Below are 27,082 nucleotides of genomic sequence, written 5' to 3' on the forward strand. Positions count from 1 at the left end.
AAATATTCATTTATATAGATGGAGTTAATAAACATCCAAATGTACTGCATTCATCAATGTAATCTTAATTACAGTATTTATATGAGCTTTACTTACATTTGAAACATTTTTCAGGGTCTATCATTGAATGCATCTCCAAAAGACATAGTGTTTTACCTACCAATAAAACCCCATTTGTTTATTTTGCTTTTATTTCCAGTATTCTGGGAGGTGGGTCATAGAGGATCCTGCTGTGATTTGTGTCGGAGAGTATTTTCCCTATGTTCTCCTCTAGGACTTTTATAGTTTCTGGTCTTGCGTTTAGATCTTTAATCCATTTTTAGTTTATTTTTGTGTATGGTATTAGAAAGTGTTCTGGTTTCATTCTTTTACAAGTGGTTGACCAGTTTTCCCAGCACCACTTGTTAAAGAGATTGTCTTTAATCCATCGTATATTCTTGCCTCCTTTGTCGAAGATAAGGTGTCCATAGGTGTGTGGATTTATCTCTGGGCTTTCTATTTTGTTCCATTGATCTATATTTCTGTCTTTGTGCCAGTACCATACTGTCTTGATAACTGTGGCTTTGTAGTAGAGCCTGAAGTCAAACGGGATCTAATTAAAATTAAAAGCTTCTGCACAACAAAGGAAACTATAAGCAAGGTGAAAAGACAGCCTTCTGAATGGGAGAAAATAATAGCAAATGAAGCAACTGACAAACAACTAATCTCAAAAATATACAAGCAACTCCTGCAGCTCAATTCCAGAAAAATAAACGACCCAATCCAAAAATGGGCCAAAGAACTAAATAGACATTTCTCCAAAGAAGACATACAGATGGCTAACAAACACATGAAAAGATGCTCAACATCACTCGTTATCAGAGAAATGCAAATCAAAACCAGAATGAGGTACCATTTCACACCAGTCAGAATGGCTGTGATCCAAAAGTCTACAAGCAATAAATGCTGGAGAGAGTGTGGAGAAAAGGGAACCCTCTTACACTGTTGGTGGGAATGCAAACTAGTACAGCCACTATGGAGAACAGTATGAAGATTCCTTAAAAAACTGCAAATAGAACTGCTTTATGACCCAGCAGTCCCACTGCTGGGCATACATGAGTAAAGCCAGAACTAAAAGAGACAAGTGTACCCCAATGTTCATTACAATAGTGTTTATAATAGCCAGGACATGAAAGCAACCTAGAAGTCCATCGGCAGATGAATGGAAAAGAAAGCTGTGGTACATATACACAATGGAGTATTACTCAGCCATTAAAAAGAATACATTTGAATCAGTTCTAATGAGGTGGATGAAACTGGAGCTGATTATACAGAGTGAAGTAAGCCAGAAAGAAAAACACCAATACAGTATACTAACACCTATATATGGAATTTAGAAAGATGGTAACGATCACCCTGTATGCGAGACAGCAAAAGAGACACAGATATATAGAACAGTCTTTTGGACTCTGTGGGAGAGGGAGAGGGTGGGATGATTTGGGAGAATGGCATTGAAACATGTATAATATCATATAAAAAACGAATCACCAGTCTAGGTTTGATGCAGGATACAGGATGCTTGGGGCTGGTACACGGGGAAGATCCAGAGAGATGGTATGGGGAGGGAGGTGAGAGGGGGGCTCAAGATTGGGAACTCATGTACACCCGTGGCAGATTCATGTTGATGTATGGCAATACCAATACAGTATTGTAAAGTAAAATAATAATAATAAAAAATACCCCAGAGCTCAGAAGTCAAAAAATCACCACATTCTCCAGTTGCTTCTTAACTTTAAGCAAATACTTCACTTAGCAATTTTATTCTTCAGTCTCCATAGAAGAAATAAGATTTCAGTATTTGTTTCTCACCTGGAGAAGTATTCTGAGAAATTTGAAAGTGACTCAGAAGTGCCTTGCAGTGGTTTTAGTCTACAAGATCAGATGGTAAGAGTGAGTTATACCTTAGCAGACATCAAATATTTAATTTTGAAAAACACTTTGGCCAAGCAGCTGCTGGTAGCCTGTGATTACTTTAGAGAAATGTTGAGTCCCTAGTCTTTGGTGAAACATTCAGTGCGTTGAATTTGCTCTTAAATTTTTTTTCTCGATATATACATGATACCTTTTAACTGTACAATAAGTAATACCCAGTTAATTTGGCTATGTATATTTCATTAAATTTATTTTTATTGTATTATATTACAGTGGTAATGATTTGTATAAGAAAATCATTGTACCGTCTTATTTTATAACACTGCCATTCTACACATTCTTGTGTTACTAAAATTTGTTTTTTGGTTTAATCATCCTGCAAACTTTTATTGAGCTAATACTCTGGAGTAATATTTTGCAGTGAAAAAAATATATTGACATAGTGTCTAACCTAAAATTAATAAACGCTTCAGAAAATCCTATATGTTTCAGTCACGGTGGAAAGTGTTTTAAATAATAATTGTGAAAGGACTTGACAAATAATAAAATTTATGTTGAAAGGCCCTTGAAACTCAGCTCTGGAACTTTCTTTCACTGTGAATATGCTTAGCATTCCATGAGAGACGATCAAGGTATATTCACATTTCTATTTTTAAGAAACTGGTTTCATTATAAAACAATACATTTTTGCATATATTCAAGCCCTAATTGGGCTTCGCTTGTGGCTCAGCTGGTAAAGAATCCACCTGCAATGTGGGAGACCTGGGTTCGATCCCTGGGTTGGGAAGATCCCCTGAAGAAGGGAAAGGCTACCCACTCCAGTATTCTGGCCTGGAGAATTCCATGGACTAAGTCCATGGGGTCGCAAAGAGCTGGGCACAACTGAGCGACTTTCACTTTCAAACCCTAATTATACATAAATCTTTAAGTTTTAAATTACCCATTAGTTTCACAAATAAAATCTATCCTCTCTCAAAGTGAATTGGAGTAACTATATGTTATTAAATATTCAGCCAGTGTTAATTTGACAAAAAATGATTTTTTGTGTTACTGTCTCTTATGGTGCTCCCTTCTGGAGGCTGATTACTTAGTAGATCTTCTTCTCTAAGGTGAAGAAGGTGTCTATGCATGAAAGAAAGTGACATAATATGCCTTCCCTCTTTTAAAAAGCTACCTGATCCCTCCCCTGCACAGACACTACTTCTGCTGATATAAAGAAAGTCACAAGGTATTGCTAATTTTGACATAGTATATAAAGCAGAGACGAGAGAGTCAGGACATAAATACCAGGAGTTGATAAGATACAGGACAAGTCAGAGAAGTCTAAAATTGGGGTGAACATGTGATTTATTATCCAAATCAGTCACTTGAGTAACTGTAAAACTATACTTTTAATAATTACACCAGTACAATAGACATAAAACGCACCATCACCCACTCTCCCTTGCTACTGACTATGAGAATTTAGTGCAAGATACATTTAAAAGTCTTGGGAGTTGGTAGGGGTTTCAGTTTTCACAGTATTCTACAGATTTAAAGCTTGTTGTTTCATGTTTTCTGTTAATTATCTCTTTAGCCTAATATTGACTGTTTGCTATTGGTGTAAAAATAGCTTCCCAGTATTTTTCCACATTTGCTGAAATTTGATTCAGTTTTCATGTTAACAAAAATGTAATACCTAAAACTGCATGCATGCAAGCACACACACACATAACTTTTATAGATATACATATAATTCTAGGATTATATGTCAAATGAGAATGATGATAGTATTTATCTCAACTTTAATCTGTTTCTTTTTTTTTTTTTCTTACTAGCATAGTAGGTGTCCTATGATGGAAATAATTTGCTTAATGACAGATGAGATTTAAAGCACAAATTTGTTCACTAACCTAAATAATGCTGCATCTTACAGTATTTCCAAGAAACAGATAATCAGGTTTAAAAGAAACTGACTTCCCACTTAAAGATATATAAACCTGGAGATCAGTGATTTGATCAAAAATATATCTCACTTGATAATATTTTTTTAAAGTACATCCTAATGATATTTAAGGTTTCTTTGTACAGTCTCAAGTATGTATTTTCTCTGTCTCCAGTCTTCTTATTCCTAATATACTTTAACACCTAAATATATCATTTTGGATTATTTTGATAATCCTTAATCTCCTAATTGGTCTCCTTTCCTGGAATCTCACACTTTCCAAACTCACCCTAAATCTTTCCTCCATATTCATTTGGATAAAATACAAATGTAATCATGTACCTCATTTCCCATGTTAATAATTCAGAAGCTCTGGATTGTCTGTGGGACCATGAAGTATCTAAATTGCCTAAGGTAACATGCCAAGGATCCTATGGGTCTTTTCCGCTCTCTGACACCTCTCACTTTTACACCTCTTCCTCATGACATTCACTTTTAATTGAATTCCCTTTACTTTATTCTCAACTGGTCATATCTGCTAATTTATAAAATCCAATCAAGCTGATCTCTCTGTAAGTTTTCTGACTCCTTTCATCCCATTACATTTAATCACCAGCTCCATTGTGATTCTACTGAACTGTGTATACATTCCTATGATATTTTACTTAGACTATTTTATTTCATACAGATATCTGAGGATCAATAGCTATATTCTCATTTTCAATTTCCAAATCGCAAAAAAAGATAATGAAAAAGTAAGCATTAAGTAAACTGCTTGACAAGTGAATAAGTGAGTTACCAAGGATGAGTACTAAGTCTTTCCTACTTATGAAATTCTGTGAATTTAGATATTTGGAGTCTAATACCACCCTTGATACAGCAAGATACTACATTAACTACCTTGATTGCTTCTTCAGATCTTATTCTCTCTCTTACTCCAATTCACTATGTCCCAGACTGTTTAGGCCAGTTAAAAAAGTGGAATCCTAAATTGATCTTTTCAAGATCTTTTGTACCTAGTCAGTATGAATAGTAACTAGAAGACATCTATCCTTTATTGTAAATGTGGAATTCACATTTCTTCATGTGCCAGATGACTGATGAAGCTAAAACAAGGGGGACATTAGAGTAAATCCATCAAGAATAGAGAAATGAATTGCTCTTTCATAGCAGATAATTTGAACTGTCTTTCAAAATATCAGGGCATGATATAGAGTTTTACTCCAATACCTTGAATGTTACAGAATGTTATGTACCATAAAAAAAAAAAAAAGACTTCTCTGGAATGAAGGAATATCTGTTTCATCTCTCTAGGAGACTTGCTTCTATTACCTCTAATGCAAGTCAAATGAAAACTTTAAAATTGAAACTACCAGGTATTTGCAAAGAATATATATAAATGTTAATAGGAAGATTGGCTTATTTTATTTCCTTTTCTAATTAGATATGAAGTGAAATATACCACACATGGCTCAGATCTTAGTTTTTTAAGTAGTCTCCTCTTTTCCCATCCACATTACATAGTTTATTATCTTCTCCAATTTTCCTACCTCTCACGTCCCTTATTTTCACGTCCCTTATTTTCTTGTGATTTTCTTTTTATTTTTTGCATAGTAATATCCTTTTTCATTTTCTTCATTATAGTTTTCACTGAATTTTAATTCCCCTTTTTCTTTATATTTGTAATAATAGATTGCAAGGAATCTAATTAAGTTACTTTGTTTAATTTTAAGCAACATTTTGTTTTTAAGCCATTTACACTTAATGTAATTACTAAAAAAATTAAGTTTAAATTTGCCACTTTGATCTAAGGTTTATACTGTTTCTACTATATTATTTTCACTTCCTTGAGTTATGTTGATTATTTTTTCTCTATTAACTTTCTCATTATCCATTCCTTTAGAAATTTAGTTAGTGTTATAGAAATTACAACATGCATCAACTAAAGTCTATCAAATTTAATACTTTTATGAATTTATGAACATTTCACATTTATTTAGTATGTCTTGTCATTTAAGTTACTACTGTTATGTATCAATATTTTCAGCAATACATGCTAATAGTTAGCATGTGAATTCAATATTCATTTAGATTTCTTCAAATATTTACTCTTTCCTTAGATCGTCATTCCTGATATAACAAATACAATGTTTCCATCTTGGATTTTTTTCCTTTTGCCTAAAAATGCTCCTTAGCTTTGTTGTTGTTGTTTAGTCACCCAGTCATGTCCAGCTCTTTGAAACCCCATGGACTTTAGCATGCCAGGCCTCCCTGTCCCACTCCATCTCCCGAATTGTGCCCAAGTTCATGTCCATTGTATTGATGATGCCATCAGCAATCTTATCCTTTGATACTCTCTTCTCCTTCTGCCCTCAATCTTTCCTAGCATCAGGGGCTTTTCCAGTGAGTCAGCTGTTGGCATCGGATGACCAAAATACTGGGGCTTCAGCTCAGTATCAGTCCTTTCAATGAGTATTCAGTGTTGATTTCCTTTAGGATTGACTGGTTTGATCTTGCTGTCCAAGGGACTCTCAGGAGTCTTTTCCAGCACCACAGTTCAAAGGCATCAATGCTTTGGTGCTTTGCCTTCTTTATGGTCCAGTTCTCACAAACGTACCTGACCACTGGGAAGACTGTAGATTGACTATACAGACCTTTGTTGGCAGAGTGATCTTTGCTTGTCAACACAATGCCTCGGTCTGTCACTGCTTTTCTACCAAGAAGCAATCATCTTCTGATTTCACGGCTGCAGTCACCATCTGCAGTGATTTTAGGGCCTGAGAAGAGGACATCTGCCACTGCTTCTACCTTTATTCCTTCTATTTGCCATGAAGTGATGAGGCCACATTCTATGATGTTAGTTATATACACACACACACACACACACACACACACACACATATATATTTAGTTTTAAGACAGCTTTTTTCATTCTACTTCACCCTCATCAAGAGGTTCTTTAGTTCTTCACATTCTGCAGTTAGAGTGGCTTATGGATAAGGAATTCTCTGAATTTTGTTCATCTAAATATATCTTTGTTTGGTTCCCATCTTTAAGGACTATTTTCAATTGTACATTTGGAAACTGACAGTGATTTCTCAACCATTGTTTGGGGGGTTGGTCTATGTTAAGTTTCCTTTAATACCTGGGTTATTTAGCACCTTTAAGTTTCAGCAGACAACCTGGAATCTTTACCAGCAGTTCTCTTCCTCAGTGGACCCTGAAATCAAAATACTTTCCTGAATCTATGAGGTCATCTAAAGCTCTGCTTATAGTCTTAATTTTTAAACTTCCACATTCTTTGCAACCTCACAGCTTATCAGTTTCTCAAGAGTAAAAGCTACACTAAATGTTAGATTCTCTTCTTTGGGCTTGTCTTATTTCTGAGATCTTAGTCCTCAAACTCCTTGACTGCCTTGGAGTCTTCCAGTATCTTCAAATAGTTGTTGTTATTGTTTTTTCTCATATTTTAATTTTTTCAAACTTTTTCTGGTTGAGTCTTAGAGAAGAGTGGTTCTGAAACAAGCTGTCCCCCTGTTGTCAGTGACACCAGATGATGGCACAAATATTCTTGAACATCTTTAAGTATCTAGTTTTTATTTGTCATACTCTAAGATTTTTCCCCCTTTTTCTTCAACAGATGGCAATAACTCAGTTAATCTCTTGGCATATTAGATATAAAATTCCAAGAATTTTACTGAGTCTATCACCCAACCTTCCTGTAAAATTTTTGTTAAAAATTGCTCACTTTTGAATAATAATATTCATCTTTTACTTGTTTAATTTTCAAAAGCATTAAAAATGGAGTTTTACTCATTCAAGCAATTAATTACTTTGTTCATGCCATTGAAAGACCTATCTTTCTTTGTACTTAAACACATATTACAGATATAACTTTTAAAAATGATGTTTGAAACAATTACTGTAAGATTAATATTATTAATATTCTTTAATTTGTCATAAACTATTTACTTGTGTTCCTCTGGGCCATTGATTCATACCTAAACACAAATCATGTCCCCAAACTCAGAAAATATGATAAAGTTATGATATAGTAGAATGTCTCATTGCTAATTAAACCTAATATTATTTTTCTGAACCTTAAAAGAGGAAACCATAAATTCATACATAGTTTTCAGGCCAACTATTCTCTACTAGTTAGATATGTGCAAAGCATAGGAATTAAAAAATGTACAGTGAATGCTCATTTTTATAAAACCTGTTATTTTTCTATTTCTTACATTAAGACCTCTTTGAGACAATAATGTACTGTTTTTAACTCAGGAAAGAATTACTGACCTACCACTCACAGTGTTACATGAAATAATGAGACAATTATCTCTATACATGCCCTCTTGGAAATTGTAATAAAGGATGTATGGGGGATACCATTTGCTTCATATTTTGATCTCTTGAGAGATCTTTTCATTATAATAGCTACCTAGGAGGTAAGACTATATATTGCCTTAGAAGATATAAAGATGTTATCACAGTTCTATGAACTGTCTACTTCAGCAATGAGAACCTCATCTTGAATATTGCAGGTCTCTTTCATTTTTCACTACAACATGCTATATAAAACAAAATGAAAACTGTAAATTATCACATCAGCTCTATAAACGATCCCCATACACTAGAATATAATCGCAAAAAAATATGCACAAGATATTATTTCAGCCTTACAATAGAAGTCTTCCTTAAAACAACCTAAATGCCTGTCAGCATTGCTCATGAAAATAAAAGCTACATATATTATTACAGCAACTATAAAATGGAATAGCCTTCAACTATCGAAAACAATGAAGCAGAACTGAGAGTACCATTTGAAGGGGAAGTGCAAGTTAAACTTGAGTGAACACAAAGCCAATTAAATAATAGTGTGTGAATGATATTCTCATTTGTGGAAAAAAGATATATGAAGGAACACACTGCATTCACACAGATATATACTGCAAGTGCATATTTTTGAACAGTGTATGGAACTTTGTATGATATTTTGGTGATACTGGTAATATCTGTCCTGAGTAGGTGGGAGAATTATTTTTCTTTGTATGTACTTTTTACTATTTATATAATTCCTGTTCATTTTATAACAAACAGATTTGGGGAATGGGTGTAGGGAAAGATGGCATATCCTGTTTAAAATAACACAAAATTTTTGCTAAAATATATATGGAAATTCTTAATTACAATACATAGAGAAATACCAGGAAAAAGAGGTGAGCATTGCTTTGGTTATTGTAGATTGTTTCACTGCAGTTTACTTTGTGTGTTCAACACTAGAAAAGATGCAATGAGGTACTCTATTTTAAGTTTGCTAAGCCATTGAGTTTACTGCTATACTTTTATTGGTATTTAAATCAAAATTTAATAGTCATGCCCATGGAGAGGTGTTTTGAAATGGTAGTTTAGTTTTATGACTTTTTTATTTATGTTAGTAACAGTGACCATTCTGTCTACCCTTTCTGGTAGAAAGACATATAAAAGGTCAGAAATAAGCTTGTGATCTAAATTGAGCTAGTTTGTCTTTCATTTAAGTTGAAGTAAAACTACAGCTTCTTCCTACTATCCTTATGATTGACAACGTTTCTATATTTTGGGGCTCGTTAAGAGACAGGCAACATTCTCACATATTTATGCTTGTTAAGAGACAGATTATAGATGGGAACATTGGAGACATGTGAGCTAAAGTGACTATGAAAACTCAGTACTATGACTTTGGGGTTTCTGTGGTGGCTCCGTGCAGATAAAGAATCCGCCTGTCAATACAGGAAACATTGATTCAATCCCTGGGTCAGGAAGATCCCCTGGAGAAGGAACTGGCAACCCACTCCAGTATTCTTGCCTGGAGAACCCTATGGACAGAGGAGCCTGGCAGGCTACAGTTCAAGGGGTCACAAAGAGTCAGACATGACTGAGCGACTAAGCACACACATCTATATATACACACACATTTGTCTGGGGCTTCCCAGACGGCTTAGCGGTAAAGACTCCACGTGTTTATACAGGAGATGCAGATTGGATCCCTGGGTAAGGAAGATCCCCTGGAGGAGGAAATGGCACCCCACTCCAGTACTCTTGCCTGGGAAATCCCATGGACAGAGGAGCCTGGTGGGCTACAGTCTATGGCAACTCAAAGAGTCGGACGGGACTGAGACAGCACAGCACACACATTTGATTATAATTTTTCATTTCTCATTGGCAACATGTTTCAACATTCCTATATTAATTTCCTTTTTCCCCCCTCTTCTCTTTCTTGTCTTCTTATTCTTTTATACAGGTAGCATGTTTGAATAGATCTATTGAAGTTTCCATTATGTAGTATTCTTCATCTTGAGAAGTAGTGGGATTTTTCCCAACCAGCTATTTGAGGAAGGTTCTCTAGTAGCAGAATTTCACCTAATGATCTATTTATTGTTTCCGTTTTTCTTTTTTTTTTCTTTTTTCCCTGTCTTCCAGTAAACTGAAAAGGTCACACATAGTTTGTTTTCTGCAAAAATGATTTGTCTGTGTTCTTTCTAGTTCAGTTCAGCTCCATCTTAACTGCTTCCCCAGACACTCTGAATTGGGTCTCTTGGAGTCTTTGCTACAGCTCTGGCCTTGGGTCCCATTGTCAAAAACACAACGCATTGTTGGTTTGTCCCATGGTACCGACTATTCCTTTGGGAATCCTGACTTTCCAAAATAATCATTCAGCTTCTTTTTGTCTTCATTAAATTTGTCAGCCCTTCATTGTTTATTAGATTGAGTCTTCTGGAAATACCAGTTTTGTTGAGGGTGCTGACTTTTGGTCACTAATTCTCTTTATTGATTTTGTGTAAAATCCAGGAGGAAATCAGGGAAATCATGTTGTTTCTTCTACCATGCTATTTAAAAATTGGAACAACGAGACTAAGTTTGAACTCAAATATGGCTAAATGCCTTACATTAAACCCTTGTTTTTCCTTTTGAAAATGGATGTGCAGGAGATATAAACAAGTAATATCCATTTTCAGTAATCACTCTTATAATTTTGCTGATCATTTGAATTCTATAAACTTTGAGTTCCTATCATATTATGATTAATGAACATATGATCAGTAAAAGATGCAAAGATTAAAAGTGCTCAGTGATTAAAAGTGCTCAGTGATTAAAAATGCTCAGAGATTAAAAATGCTCAGAAAGCTCTGTCTTATCTAAGGAAACATTTTTGTCTAATCTTCCTAGATCACAGTTAATTGATTAATGACAGACTGTTTACATATAGGGCATAATTTCTGCAGATTTTCAAGTTCAACATTACTATGTTAGTGTCAGAACCATCTTATGAATGACAATTTATGTACGCATTCCTTTAGGGAACTCCCCTTCACTGAAATTCTGCTGTTTGATCTTTTTAGGACTTAATAGTCTTCTCCTAGGAAGAACATTTTTCTTTTAATTTGCTTAATTATTGCAATATTTTTTTTTAAATTATCTATTGTATGCCTTAATTTAATCTGCCTTTTCTGTGTAAAAACATCCATATCATTCAATTACCCTTATCCTCCTCCAAACAAGCTGGTCTAACCGTAGCCCGCTATTCATGGGAGAGGTTGGGAGAGGTCATGTGGTGCAAAGGCATATATGGATCTTTCCATAGGAATTGGAATAGTACTCCACCCAAGGTCATAGCTCTGTTTTGGCATAATCATCATAGTAAAAATATAAGAAACGAAATTTGAAAGTGAGCATGGCCCCAAAAAGGGCAAGGCCAACACAGAGCTATGATGCTGCTGATTAGCAGCAGAACTATTATGAAGGTAATAATTCACACAAAAAAATCAGAAGCTTGGGTAAATGCATAGGCAGTTTGAAGCCCTGTCACTCTTCCCATCTGAAGAGGTGATTGAGTGATATAGTACAAAATCTCTTTGTTTGGTGCCTGTAAGTTTCATGATTGGTTAGCCCTTTCATGACATGACATAAAACCAATAATTATGTATTTCCTGTCTACACCTGCCCTTCTATATCTTCCTTTCCACTTGCTTGTCATTGAATTAGTTTGTTATTCATTTAATATTCACTGTGCACCCATTTTGTACTAGGCATAATATCAGAGTGAAAAAAATACAAGTTCCTCCTTAGTTCATGGCTTGTTGGGAAGAACTACCTATAAATAAATAACTGTAGTTTCAATTTTTAAATGTTCTTTTATTTTTTTTTTAATTTTTTAATTTTTTTTTAAATTTTAAAATCTTTAATTCTTACATGTGTTCCCAAACATGAACCCCCCTCCTCTCCCTCCCCATAACATCTCAGTGGGTCATCCCCATGCACCAACTCCAAGCAGGATTTGGATTTGGTTGGTGCATGGGGATGACCCACTGAGATGTTATGGGGAGGGAGGGGAGGGGGGTTCATGTTTGGGAACACATGTAAGAATTAAAGATTTTAAAATTTAAAAAAAAATAAAAAAATTAAAAAAAATGTTCTAAAAGATGCGTATATGTTTGTCTCATTATAAAATAACTAGAACATTCTAATTGCCATGAAAACTGGCATTTAGTTAGAAATTTGAAGACTAACTGGAAGTAGATGATAGAAAGTGGTCCTCAGAGATGTGGTGCTTTTCCTTCTACAAGATCTGAATCACAGCCTGCTGCTGCTGCTGCTGCTAAGTCGCTTCAGTCGTGTCCGACTTTGTGCAACCCCAGAGACAGTAGCCCACCAGGCTCCCCCGTCCCTGGGATTCTCCAGGCAAGAACACTGGAGTGGGTTGCCATTTCCTTCTCCAATGCATGACAGTGAAAAGTGAAAGTGAAGTCGCTCAGTCGTGTCCGACTCTTCGCGATCCCATGGACTGCAGCCTACCAGGCTCCTCCATCCATGGGATTTTCCAGGCAAGAGTACTGGAGTGGGGTGCCATTGCCTTCTCTGGAATCACAGCCTACCTATTACTAAAATGGCCACAAGCATCTTTCTATCAACATGGGATTCACCTTATTAGCTTATGAATAAGAATATGTAAAGAGTTAACTCCGGGAGTTGGTGATGGACAGGGAGGCCTGGGGTGCTGCGATTCATGGGGTTGCAAAGAGTCGGACACGACTGAGCAACTGAATTGAACTGAATGAACATATCATTGTTTTATGAGCCTGAGAATAAAAATATTTTTCTATTTTCATCCCATTTTTTCTGATATGAGAAGATTCATAGTAGAAAAGGGGTAACTGGAGATATTGTTGAACAAAATGAAAACCCAAAATGGACACTGAGGGCATATTTACATAATGATTGATAGTTTTATCCAACTAGAGATTATCATACTAGGTGAAGTAAGTCAGAAAGAGAAACACAAATACCGTACAATATGACTTATATGTGGAATGTAAAATATGTCACAAATGAACCTATCTATGAAACACAGTCTCTGACAAAGATAACAGGCTGGTGGTTGCCAAGGGGGACGTTGGGGTAGGAGGGATTGGGAGGTCAGGGTAAGTAGATATAAGCTTTTATGTATAAAATGGATAAGAAACAAGGTCCTACTGTATAATATGGTAATTATATTCAATATCCTATGATAAGTCAAATGGAAAACAATATTAAAAATAACGTATATATGTATAATTGTATCACTTTGTTGTATGACAGAAGTTAATACAACATTGTAAATCAGCTGTACTTTAATAAAAAAGATTGATAGCTTTGAAACAGAGCAATTTTTAAAGCAGAAGAGTTGGTACCTTAATTCTAATTAAGTGGAAAAAATAAAAATAATAAAAGTGGAATATAAATGATGAATAACCTTGAGATGTGCTACTTAGTTTAATTAGAAATAAAGTTTGTAAAAATGATATATAATTTCACATATGTAATTATAAATATTTTTTTAAACTTGGACATGCCTGACATGGTGATAGAAACTTGTATCTTCTGTATATGAAAGTTGATACTGTTACAATACAAAAACGTTTGACAGAAAACAACAAAATTCTATAAAGCAATTACCCTTCAATTAAAAATAAATAAATTTAAAAAATCACTTGTTGTTACTTACAAAAGAGAAAGACTGAAAACAACCTACATAGTCAATGGTTTTAAAGTTGGTGCCTCAGGTAGTATGATCTTTTTAATATGATAATAGACCTTCTCTAAAGTCATATAATATTACTATTAATAACACATAGAAACCATTAGACATAAGACTGAGATGACTATGGCAAATATAGGAAAACTTAAGTGAGAAAAGACTGGAAAAGTATATATCAGTGACTATGTAAATATTAAAATACAATTGTTTTTCCCAAAGAGATGTGATAAAACATTCAGAGTGGATTTTGGTGGATATTGGCTCTTTGGATGATGCCTTTAAATACTTAATATTTTAGAGAAACTTTTTTATTTTGTATTAGAGCACAGACAGCGATGTTGTGATGATTTCAGTGGACAGCAAAGGGACTCAGCCATATGTATCTATGTATCCATTCTCCCCCAATAAAATCAAGAGACAGATATACTGAGAGCTTATGTAGTGGGTTTGGCACTAGCCCATTTATGGGAAATGAGGATTTCAATGAAGTAGCATTGGAGACTTGAGTGAGACTGGAGGGGAATTCTCTGTGCAGTGAAAATGACAAGAGGTTACAGGAAGAAAGACATGGAATGCAGCTGGCAGAGACAATAAGGGGATTTGGGGCTGAATTTTGCCTGGTAGCCTCAGGCTTTCTACTCTCCTAAGGAAACAAGTCATTCCTTTGCCTGAAGGTAAAAAGGTCAATTTTGAAATTAAATTAGTCAAGTGCTTGCTTTCAATACATGATGTTGTTTCTGTGACTTTGCCAAGCCAATTATTTTGTCAGGTTCTCACTGAAGCCTTGGGAAATGTGAAGCCCATCCCTGATTTGAATATTTCCCATAAAGGGTGCTTTTCCTTTCTGATGTATACTAATGTATTTTCCTCACTGCTGGCATCAACTTGTTTGCAGTGTCACCTTTTTCTTCTTTCTTTTTTAATAGTAAGTCATTTTAAAGGTCATTATATCTTTGAAAGGTAAACTAAAAATCAGCTAGAGACTTAACCTGTGATGTGATATCTAGACAATAAAGACGTGCTTCTAGGACATTGATGATGATGTTCACACCTCTTAATTTTCATCCTAACAAGACAATTAAATACTTTACATTCATAGAAACTTAATTGAAAAGACAGCCATGTCTATTAAATTCCTAAAGCCTATCAACAATGCCCATACTTTGTAATTTTTATGAAGTTTATCAAACAGAGTTAATCATTCTTTCATCATTAAAACACATCTGGCCCATAGGTATCAATTATAGCTTTATTAAAACTTTATTAAAACCACAGCTTTTTCGTTTTTAGTTGTGATCTTCCTTATTTTTTCAAATGAAATCAATGTTTTATGAGTGACGTACATCCTTGAAAAAATACTGTGTTTTTGCCACATGGTGAAAATTCATCCTTTGGATGAAATCACTTGTTCCTATATCATAAAAATAGACAAAGAAAGCAAGCCTCTAACTAACTTTGTTTGCTCTCAAAAAGCAAGTCAAATTCTTGTGCTGCCACAGCTACAAAATACTCTTGCTTCGGAGCATGTCCTGAGTTCATTACTCTTCTATACTGACGGCCAGTTCCTTGCCTGAATGTAATGAATACTTTCCCATTTACATTTTCTTCAACAGCTTGAGGGAAAAGGCTGCTAACATCACAACAATCACAGTGAGAAAGATGATTTTAATATCTTTGCAACTTCTCCCTGAATCATTCTAGAAATGCCTCTTACCACATTTGTTTCTGTAACATTTCCTGAGTTGGGTCATGTGCACATTTTCTTAGGGGAATGGGAATCTGGAAAAGAAAACCACCGAAATAGCTCCCACTGGGGAGCTCTAAGCTTGTGCTTGAGAAGCAGAAAGAATGATAGATTTAGGCTTTGTTTCTGACCTCCCTTTTACAGTGTCTCTGTATTTACATAGCTAGGATAAGCAGGGAGAAAGCTGGCTGTCAAAGAGCTTTTCCTTTACCCAGTATATCAACCACTCAAAGAAAGAAAATACAACTTTCACCTAATGGCTAGAGTCAGGACCCAGAGGCAAAGGTATGTCCTCTGTTTACTTCCTTTTTTGCTTCCTGTGACTTGTGAGCCACTGGATGAATCAGCAGCAATTTTAACTTTCATCAGAAAGATTCTATAAATGGCCATTATTAATTCATTATGGTGTGACTTAAGGCATTTACAAAAAATGCTGCTGGACAAAAAGCATAGGGTCTGATCACATCATTGCCAAAACAGGTATTTAGTTAATAAATTGGGAGATAGTTCAATAGCAGAACTTTCTTTTTTATTAGAGTGCTGTCTGAGTCTCTCTAGGCAGAAACATGCTAGTGTTGGAATTGTATCCAGGTTTGGCTGATTGTCACTCGTAAGCCAATAATTCAAGAGGCAAGTGTCAGTAGGAAAAAAGGTGCTTTAATCAGAAAAGTTGGCAATCTGCAGAGAAGGTAAACTTGTGTCCAGAGTCCAACTCAAAAGCTTCTCAGCCATGACAGTCTTTTTATTTTGTATTTTTAATGGGAGGATCATTGCTTTATAGTGTTGTGTTGGTTTCTGGTGTACAACGGTGTGAATCAAACATAACATGTTGTTGTTGTGGTTTAGCTGCTAAGTCGTTTCCAACTCTTTGCCACCCTGTGGACTGCAGCCCACCAGGCCAAGAATGCTGGAGTGAATTGCCATTTCCTTCTCCAACAGATCTTCCCCACTCAGGAACTGAACTTGCGTTTCCTGCATTGCAGGTGGTCTACTGCCTTTCAGGCAGGTTCTTCACCGCTGAGCCACCAGGAAAGCCCCAAATCAGCTATGAGTATACATATGTCCTTTCCCTCTTGAGCCTCCTTCTCACCACCACCACTACCCTCTTTCCCTGTCTTACCCTCTAGTTTGTCACAGAGCACCAGGCTGAGCTCCTTGTTTTATATAGCAGCTTCCCACTAGTTATCTGTTTTACAAATGGTGATGCATATATTCCAGTGCTACTTTCTCAGTTTGCCCCACTCTCTCCTTCCCCCGCTATGTGCACAGGTCCATCCTCTATGTCTGTGTCTGTATTCCTGCACTGCAAGTAGGCTCATTAATAGCATCTTTTTTTCTAGATTACATATACATGGGTTAATATACTATATTTGGTTTTCTCTTTCTGACATACTTCACTCTGTAAAACAGGCTCTAGGTTCATCTTCCTCAGTTCAGCTGACTCAAATCTGTTCCTTTTTATGGGCTGAGTAATGTTCCATTATATATATGTACCACTACTTCTTTATCCATTCATCTGTCAGTGGGCATCTAGGGTGCTTCCATATCCTGGTTATTGCAAATAGTGCTGCAATGATCACTGGGGTATGTATGCCTTTTGAATTATGGTTTTCTCAGGGTGTATGCCCAGTAGCGGGATTGCTGGGTCTCATTGGTAGTTTTATTCCCAGTTTTTTAAGGGACAGTTTTTTAAAGAAAAGAAAATGAGGGATGAATTGTCTCAGTGGGTCATCAAGGCAGAAGGTGAGGTTCTATATCATTCTCCATTCAATACAGAATGACTGTCTCTTCAGTGTTATCTTGGCTGTGTAATTGGTCTACAGGATTGCTAAGGGACTTTTTTAGGCAGAGAGCTAGTCTTTTTTTTTTAAAGTAATTAATTTATTTTAATTGGAAGCTAATTACTTTACAGTATTGTGATGGTTTTTGCCATACATTGACATGAATCAGCCATGGGTGTACATGTGTCCCAGCCCCATCCTGAAGCCGCCTCCCACCTCCCTCCCCATCCCATCCCTTCTGGGTTGTCTCAGTGCACTGCCTTTGAGTGCCTGTTTCATGCATCAAACTTGGACTGGTCATCTATTTCACATATAGCAATATACATGTTTCAAAACTTTTCTCTCAAAACATCCCACCTTTGCCTTTTCCCACAGTCATTTTTAACTGCTTAATTCTTCATTATAATCTAGAAAAAGGAGCAACAGGTTCGGCATGATGTGCATTCAGGAGAGAACGTGAAGAGTTAGTTTCAATTGCTTAGTCGTCTCATTCCTATAATCAGGTTCTTTTCAGGTTAGAGAGGAACAGAAATAAAAATACAGAAAAGGGCAAATAGGAAATGGTTAAAAGAGCTGCTTTCAGTATGGAGTTTATTTTCTTCTGTGATGATGAACCATCTCTTTCTCTAACATACCTGGCAACACATTATTTAAGAAGAAAATGTTCTGCTACGTCATAAATGCAAAAAGACAAGGGAGAGTGAAAATAGTTGTTTGTATTGTGATAAAAGTCCAGCATAGAATGTTAGATCTGGAAGGGCACTAAAAGGCCAACTCATCCAACTCTTACTTATGAAAAAAAATAAACAAAGGCACAGAGGGTTTAAGTGTTTTTCTCAAGGGCATTGAGACTGTTGGGTTGAGCTGGCATTGTGTTATCTACAAAACCATGAATATTACTTTGATAGAATTCTATGTTTCTGGTCTCATCCTTTGTATTACCCAATATAACCTTTATTTTCATTAAGTCTCTTCTGGAAAAGGGCTTCCTAGGTAGCAGTAGTGGTAAATAGCCTGCTTGCCAATGCAGGGAGATATAAGAAATGTGGGTTCATTCCTTGGTTTGGGAAGACCCCTTGGAGGAGGGCATGGCAACCCACTTCAGTATTCTTGTTTGGAGAATCCAATGGACAGAGGAACCTGGTGGGCTACTGTCCATAAGGTCGCAAAGAGTTGGACAAGACTGAAGTGACTTAGCACACATACTGGAAAAAACCTTGAGAACCCCATGAACAGTATGAAAAGGCAAAATGATAGGATATCAAAAGAGGAACCCCCCCAGGTCATTAGGTGCCCAATATGCTACTGGAGATCAGTGGAGAAATAACTCCAGAAAGAATGAAGGGATGGAGCCAAAGCAAAAACAATACCCAGTTGTGGATGTGACTGGTGGTAGAAGCAAGGTCCAATGCTGTAAAGAGCAGTATTGCATAGGAACCTGGAATGTCAGGTCCATGAATCAAGGCAAATTGGAAGTGGTCAAACAAGAGATGGCAAGGGTGAACGTCGACATTCTAGGAATCAGCAAACTAAAATGGACTGGAATGGGTGAATTTAACTCAGATGACTATTATATCTACTACTGCGGGCAGGAATCCCTTAGAAGAAATGGAGTAGCCATCATGGTCAACAAAAGAGTCTGAAATGCAGTACTTGGATGCAATCTCAAAAACGACAGAATGAACTCTGTTCATCTCCAAGGCCAACCATTCAATATCACAGTTATTGAAGTCTATGCCCCAACCAGTAATGCTGAAGAAACTGAGGTTGAACGGTTTTATGAAGACCTACAAGACCTTTTAGAACTAACACCCAAAAAAGACGTTCTTTTCATTCTAGGGGACTGGAATGCAAAAGTAAGAAGTCAAGAAACACCTGGAGTAACAGGCAAATTTGGCCTTGGAATGCGGAATGAAGCAGGGCAAAGACTAATAGAGTTTTGCCTAGAAAATGCACTGGTCATAGCAAACACCCTCTTCCAACAACACAAGAGAAGACTCTACACATGGACATCACCAGATGGTCAACACCGAAATCAGATTGATTATATTCTTTGCAGCCAAAGATGGAGAAGCTCTATATAGTCAACCAAAACAAGACCAGGAGCTGACTGTGGCTCAGATCATGAACTCCTTATTACCAAATTCGGACTTAAATTGAAGAAAGTAGGGAAAACCGCTAGACCATTCAGGTATGACCTCAGTCAAATCCCTTATGATTATACAGTGGAAGTGAGAAATAGATTTAAGGGCCTAGATCTGATAAATAGAGTGCCTAATGAACTATGGAATGAGGTTCGTGACATTGTACAGGAGACAGAGATCAAGACCATCCCCATGGAAAAGAAATGCAAAAAAGCAAAATGGCTGTCTGGGGAGGCTTTACAAATAGCTGTGAAAAGAAGAGAAGTGAAAAGCAAAGGAGAAAAGGAAAGATATAAGCATCAGAATGCAGAGTTCCAAAGAATAGCAAGAAGAGATAAGAAAGCCTTCTTCAGTGATCAATGCAAGGAAATAGAGGAAAAGAACAGAATGGGAAAGACTAGAGATCTTTTAAGAAAATTAGAGATACCAAGGGAACATTTCATGCAAAGATGGGCTCGATAAAGGACAGAAATGGTATGGACCTAAGAGAAGCAGAAGATATTAAGAAGAGGTGGCAAGACTACACAGAAGAACTGTACAAAAAAGATCTTCACGACCCAGATAATCATGATGATGTGATCACGAATCTAGAGCCAGACATCTTGGAATGTGAAGTCAAGTGGGCTTTAGAAAGCATCACTATGAACAAAGCTGGTGGAGGTGATGGAATTCCAGTTGAGCTGTTTCAAATCCTGAAAGATGATGCTGTGAAAGTGCTGCACTCAATATGCCAGCAAATTTGGAAAACTCAGCAGTGGCCACAGGACTGGAAAAGGTCAGTTTTCATTTCAATTCCAAAGAAAGGCAATGCCAAAAAATGCTCAAACTACCTCACAATTGCACTCATCTCACATGCTAGTAAAGTAATGCTCAAAATTCTCCAAGCCAAGCTTCAGCAATATGTGAACCGTGTACTCCCTGATGTTCAAGCTGGTTTTAGAAAAGGCAGAGGAACCGGAGATCAAGTTGCCAACATCTGCTGGATCATGGAAAAAGCAAGAGAGTTCCAGAAAAACATCTATTTCTGCTTTATTGACTATGCCAAAGCCTTTGACTATGTGGATCACAAGAAACTGTGGAAAATTCTGAAAGAGATGGGAATACCAGACCACCTGACCTGCCTCTTGAGAAATCTGTATGCAGGTCAGGAAGCAACAGTTAGAACTGGACATGGAACAACAGACTGGTTCCAAATAGGAAACGGAGTACATCAAGGCTGTATATTGTCACCCTGCTTATTTAACTTCTATGCAGAGTACATCATGAGAAACGCTGGGCTGGAAGAAGCACAAGCTGGAATCAAGATTGCTTATCAATAACCTCAGATATTGATATCAATAACCTCAGATATGCAGATGACACCACCCTTATAGCAGAAAGTGAAGAGGAGCTAAAAAGCCTCTTGATGAAAGTTAAAGAGGAGAGCGAAAAAGTTGGCTTAAAGCTCAACATTCAGAAAATGAAGATCATGGCATCCGTTCCCATCACTTCTTGGGAAATAGATGGGGAAACAGTGGAAACAGTGTCAGACTTTGTTTTTTGGGGCTCCAAAATCACTGCAGATGATGACTGCAGCCATGAAATTAAAAGACGCTTACTCCTTGGAAGAAAAGTTATGACCAACCTAGATAGCAGATTCAAAAGCAGAGACATTACTTTGCCGACTAAGGTCCATCTAGTCAAGGCTATGGTTTTTCCTGTGGTCATGTATGGATGTGAGAGTTGGACTGTGAAGAAGGCTGAGTGCCGAAGAATTGATGCTTTTGAACTGTGGTGTTGGAGAAGACTCTTGAGAGTCCCTTGGACTGCAAGGAGATCCAACCAGTCCATTCTGAAGGAGATCAACCCTGAGATTTCTTTGGAAGGAATGATGCTAAAGCTAAAGCTCCAGTACTTTGGCCACCTCATGCGAATAGTTAACTCATTGGAAAAGACTGTGATGTTGGGAGGTATTGGGGGCAGGAGGAAAAGGGGACGACAGAGGATGAGATGGCTGAATGGCATCACGGACTCGATGGACGTGAGTCTGAGTGAACTCCGGGAGATGGTGATGGACAGGGAGACCTGGCATGCTGCGATTCATGGGGTCGCAAAGAGTCGGACACGACTGAGCCACTGAACTGAACTACATTTTACTTTCCCTAAGATAAGTCAGTTTTCATCCTGGATCCAATGTTCAGTTTCTTCTTCAGAAGAATGTTAGAAGAATCCATTACAGAGTAAGACCATTCAATTGGAACTTATATTGTAGTTATATTAGCAAAAGGAGGCTGTGGGGCTGAGATAGAAGTTTTCTTTCTTTCTTTTTTTTTTAATGAGCGTAAACCCCTGTATCACATGCAATGTATTCTATTTATTTAGAACAGATTGAATAAAAGTAAGTAGTAACACATCTAACATGTGTTTCTTGATTCCTAAATTCCGCATTTACACCAATGTGCTACAATTAGATATTAAATAGGGTTGAGGTATAATGCTGTAATTTATACTCATAAATACTTAGCTTGGGAATGAGCCTTAAAAACTAAAATAGCATTCTTGTTTCAGAATAGGAATTTTAATGTAAAATTTTGGTGGATATAGATTATCATTTATAGTTAACTGAATGCTTGCGTTGTTGCTTTGTATTGTTCAGTCACTAAGTCGTGTCTGACTCTTTGCTACCTCATGGACTGCAACATGCCAGGCTTCCTTGTCCTTCACTATCTCCCAGAGTTTGCTCAAACTCATCTCCATTGAATTGGTGAGGTTTTCCAACCCTCTCATCCTCTGTTGACCCTTTCTCTCCCTGCCCTTCAACTTTCTCAGCATCAGCATCATTTCCAATGCATTGGCTCTCCACATCAAGTGTCCAAAGTATTGTAGCATCAGTCCTTCCAATGAATATTCAAAGTTGATTTCCTTTAAGATTGACTGGTTTGATCTCCTTGCTGTTCAAGTGACTCTCAAGAGTCTTCTCTAGCACCTCAATGCAAAGGCATCAGTTCTTTGGTGCTCAGTCTTATTTACGGTCTAACTGTCACATTTGTACATGACTACTGGAAAAGCTATATCTTTGACTATACAGATCTTTGAAGGCAAAGTGATGTCTCTGCTTTTTAATACATTTTCTAGGTTTTTCATAGCTTTTCTTCCAAGGAGCAAGTGCCTTTTTATTAAATGGCTGCAGTCACCATCTGTAGTGATTTTGAAGGTGAAGAAAATAAAATCTTTCCAATTTTTTCCCATCTAATTGACATGAAATGATGTGACTGGATGTCATAGTCTTAGTTTTTTGAATGTTGAGTTTTAAGCCAGCTTTTTCAGTCATATCTTTCACCTTCATCAAGAGGCTCTTTAGTTCCTCTTCACTTTCTGCCATTAGAATGGTATCATTTGCATAACTGAGGTTGTTGATATTTCTCCCTGCAAATATAACCAGAAATGCCTGGTTATGATTTCTTAAAGATTGCATCACAGTCTGAATACTATCTAGTGTTACATTAGATTCCACATTACAGTGGTTTCAACACAGGCACCATAACCTTGTTTTTCACCCAATTAAATGGTCATTTCCTTACTTTCAGTAGGTGAATGAAATGAAGGATTTATGAGGAACTCCATGTTTGATATAGTAGAACAAATATATGTTGCATTAATTTCTAAAATTTAATCACATTCAGAAGATATCATCTTTTTTCCCAGTTTTATTAAGATGTAGTTGACACGCAGCACTGTGTAAGTTTAAGGTGTGTAGCATCATTATTTGACTTGTGGATCAGATGGTAAAGAATCTGCCTGCAATGCAGGAGATCCAGGTTTGATCCCTGGGTCAGGAAGACCCCTGGAGAAGGAAATGGCTACCTTCTCCAGTATTCTTGCCTGGAGAATTCCATGGACAGGGGTGCCTGGTAGGCTATAATCCATGGGGTCACAAAAATGTCAGACACAATTAAGTGACTAACACACACATACATCGTGAAATTATCACAGTAAGTTTAGTGAACATCCATCTCATAGATACACAATAAAATAAATTTTAAAATTTACTCATGATGGGAACTCTTAGGATTTACTTTCTTAACAACTTTCATCTATAACCTATAACTATGTTAATTAATCATTTGGTACATTACATAAAATATCATCTTTTGAAGATATGTTATACATGTATTCCATTTCTTCACAATCCTATGCCTTAGGACTTAGAAGTGCCAGTGTTACAATATCCCTTTTAAAGACTATCTCTGGATTCTTTTTTACAAATATGTCCTTATTCTGTCTGTAAATCTGTGCACCAGTGCGTCCCAATGTGAGTTCATGCATTCTTAGGCTACTCAGAGGCTACTAATGGAGTAGGATGGGGAGCTGGTACACAAGCAGTATCTGTTCTCACAAGGAGCCTGTAAGGCAGAGTATATATACATTGAGTACACTTAGCAATAGAAAACCTGCTATGACTGACTCAAGAGCTGAAATACGTGAGCAGAAATTACTTCCACTGGCTGTGATGGCAAAGGTCACATGCAGCTAATGGCACACGGGACTGCCAGGTGAACACATGCATTTCACACTTAAATATGTGGAGAAATAAATTATTTATTATTAAATCAGTGCTGAAGAGTGGCATAATCCTTCATGATATGGAACCTAAGGAAGAGAAATATGAAAAGAGGTGCTGGTGAATCAGTTATAAATTTTTGCTATAAATCTTTCTAACATTTGATCCCAGGGAACTTACCTATGTGTCACAATATTATTAAATGAAAAAAATGGGTTAATGCATGAATCAGGATCTGTCCTGTACTTGATCTGAAGGTTGATTCTTAATATGATAGAACATGCCTCAGTTTCAACTATCGTGTGTGTGTGTGTGTGTGTGTTTATGTGTGTAAATAAGGCTTCCCTGGTAACTCAGATGGTAAAAAATCTGCCCACAGTGCAGGTGATCCAGGTTCAATCACTGGGTCAAGAAGATACACTGGAATGGCAACCCTCTCGCATATTCTTGCCTGGAGAATTCCATGGACAGAGGAGTCTGGCGGGCTATAGTCCATGGGGTCACAAAGAGTAAGACACGACTGCATGACTAACATTATATGTATATGGTGTGTGAAACCTCAAGGCAAAATCTGGTATCTAATTCAGGATTTCACATGCAAAAACAGCCACTAATTAATTACTATGCATTCTTTTGCTACCAGAGCACTACATTTTTAGTTCCCATTTCTATCTCTTCCTTGTTTCTTATCATACACATGTGCCTACTCTCCACATGTGTTCATAATTTACTGACATGCTTAGAAATGAATTTCTTAATCCTCAGGATTCATATAGTAGTCACTTCCTATACATTGGTTGGTTCACTTACACTCTAAGCACAGAGGGTGAACTCAATGTTGTGTAAGGCAGTGTGTGTTTCCTTTTATTTAAAATTTATTTGACTGTTTCAGTTGTGGCATGTGGGATCTAGTTCCTTGACCAGGGATCAAACCCAGGCCCCTGGCATTTGGAGAAGAGAGTCTTAGCCGCTGGACCACCAAGGAAGTCCCCAGAGTGTGTTTCTTAAGGAACTTAAAGTCTAATGAATTAAGAGACTAAAAATTTTTATTGAACTAATTATGTGATAAATAACAACACAATATCTAATAAATAATAAATGAATAACTAAAAATTAAAAGTTTGGTTATGTATAATACTGAGCCTAACATCACACATGGTAGTCTTGAAGACACAAAGCTTTATTTTGAAGTTTACACAATATCTTTCAGCACCTTTTTGATTGTAATATTCAGACATTGCTCATTATATGATAACCCTTCATCTTTCATCCCAGTTAATTTGATATATTTTATAAAAAGTTAATCCTAAATTATGAATGTTGTTACCATAAACACTAAATTACTTTAAGTATTCTAAACCATCATCTAATAGCTTTTTAAGAATAATTTTCGATGTCCTATGTAGAGCATGACAAACTTTACTTTTCTAAAAAACAATATTGAATAGTGCCAGAGACAGAAGTTAACAAAGATCTCATGTAAAATAATATTTTCTGTATAGTTTACTATCTTCCTCCCAGAAACCTCCTATACTAAGGGCAGAGTTCAGGAATGTAATGTTGAGAAATGTTGCCAAACATTAAAAGAACAAAAATTTTCAGACTATTAAAGCCTGATGTAGATATTTTTCTTTTCTTTTCTGCTTGAATAAGGGAAAAGAGTTTTCTCTGGTGAGGGCTACTAAATTCTTTATGAATAATCCCAGTCTACATTAATATTCATTGGCTGCTAAGTTGCTTCAGTCGTGTCCAGTTCTTAGCGACCCCATTAACTACAGCCCACCAGGCTCCTCCGTCCATAGGATTTTCCAGGCAAGAGTACTGGAGTGGGGTGCCATTGCCTCAGATTAAATGGTCACATTGGTTGAATTATGGGCCAGGTAAGTTCTTTCCTCTTTTTTTCAAGGCAGTATTGCCTGGGAAATCCCACGGACAGAGGAGCCTGTTGGGGTATAGTCCATGGAGTCACAAGAGTTGGACACAACTTAGCAACTAAACCACCACCAACACATTGTTAGCTATAGTTATAGTACTGCATTTTTGTTACAAATAAAACTGTACAATGTATTGTTCAGATTAAGAGTTAGTACAGAACCACTCAATAAATAATAGATCTTAGACTTGAAGACATTCCTGACTATCCATTTCTTTCTAATATACAATGCTTATATCCTTAAAAAACTTCTTAGTAAAATGACACCCATGCCCTGTGATTCATAAATGATTCTACAATTGGGGAACTTGATAGCTGGAACTTGAAAATTGGTTGTTCCCAGAATTTATTCATTTCATAACTGAAGGTTTGTGCCTTTTAGCCAGAATCGCCCCATCTCCCCCTCCTGGTTCCCCTGCAAGCATAATTCTACTTTCTTTTACTATGAGTTCGACAGTGTTGGATTCCACAGATGAAATAATAAAACATTTGTCTTCTTTGAGATATTTCACTTCACATAATGCCTTCAAGATTCACCAGTGTTGTTGCAAATGACAGAATATCCTTTTTTTTTGTGTGTGTGGTTGAATAATATTCTTTTGTATATCAGGAAAAAGCATTTAAAATCAGTTTCTTGAAACATGATCTGGTTGGTGTATTTGCTGTTGAGCTGACTTTTCAATTCTTCTTCTGTTTGCTAACCTGTATTTTTAAATAGAATATGTGTGTGTGTGTAAGAGAGAGAGAGAAAGGATATATAATATTGTATGCCATCCAGTGTTACCCTACTTTCAGTAGTTTATGTTCTTTATGGTACTAATAGAAACAGTCTATGGTGTAACATTTTCTACTGTAGCTTCTTAAGGGAGAGAAAGGGGATGAAATTAAATATATAATGTTGTTTTAATATATATGGCTACTTAATCCTTTAGCTCATTTTTTCTCATATCTTTTTCAAGAAAGTATCATTAATATAACTATTTTATGAAGTTCAAATATGTGAAATATTTTATGCTTGCTTGTTTCTTCAGTCATGTCCAACTTTTTGTGA

The sequence above is a fragment of the Capricornis sumatraensis genome, chromosome 6 (genome assembly GCF_032405125.1).
Source record: "Capricornis sumatraensis isolate serow.1 chromosome 6, serow.2, whole genome shotgun sequence".
NCBI lineage: Eukaryota > Metazoa > Chordata > Mammalia > Artiodactyla > Bovidae > Capricornis > Capricornis sumatraensis.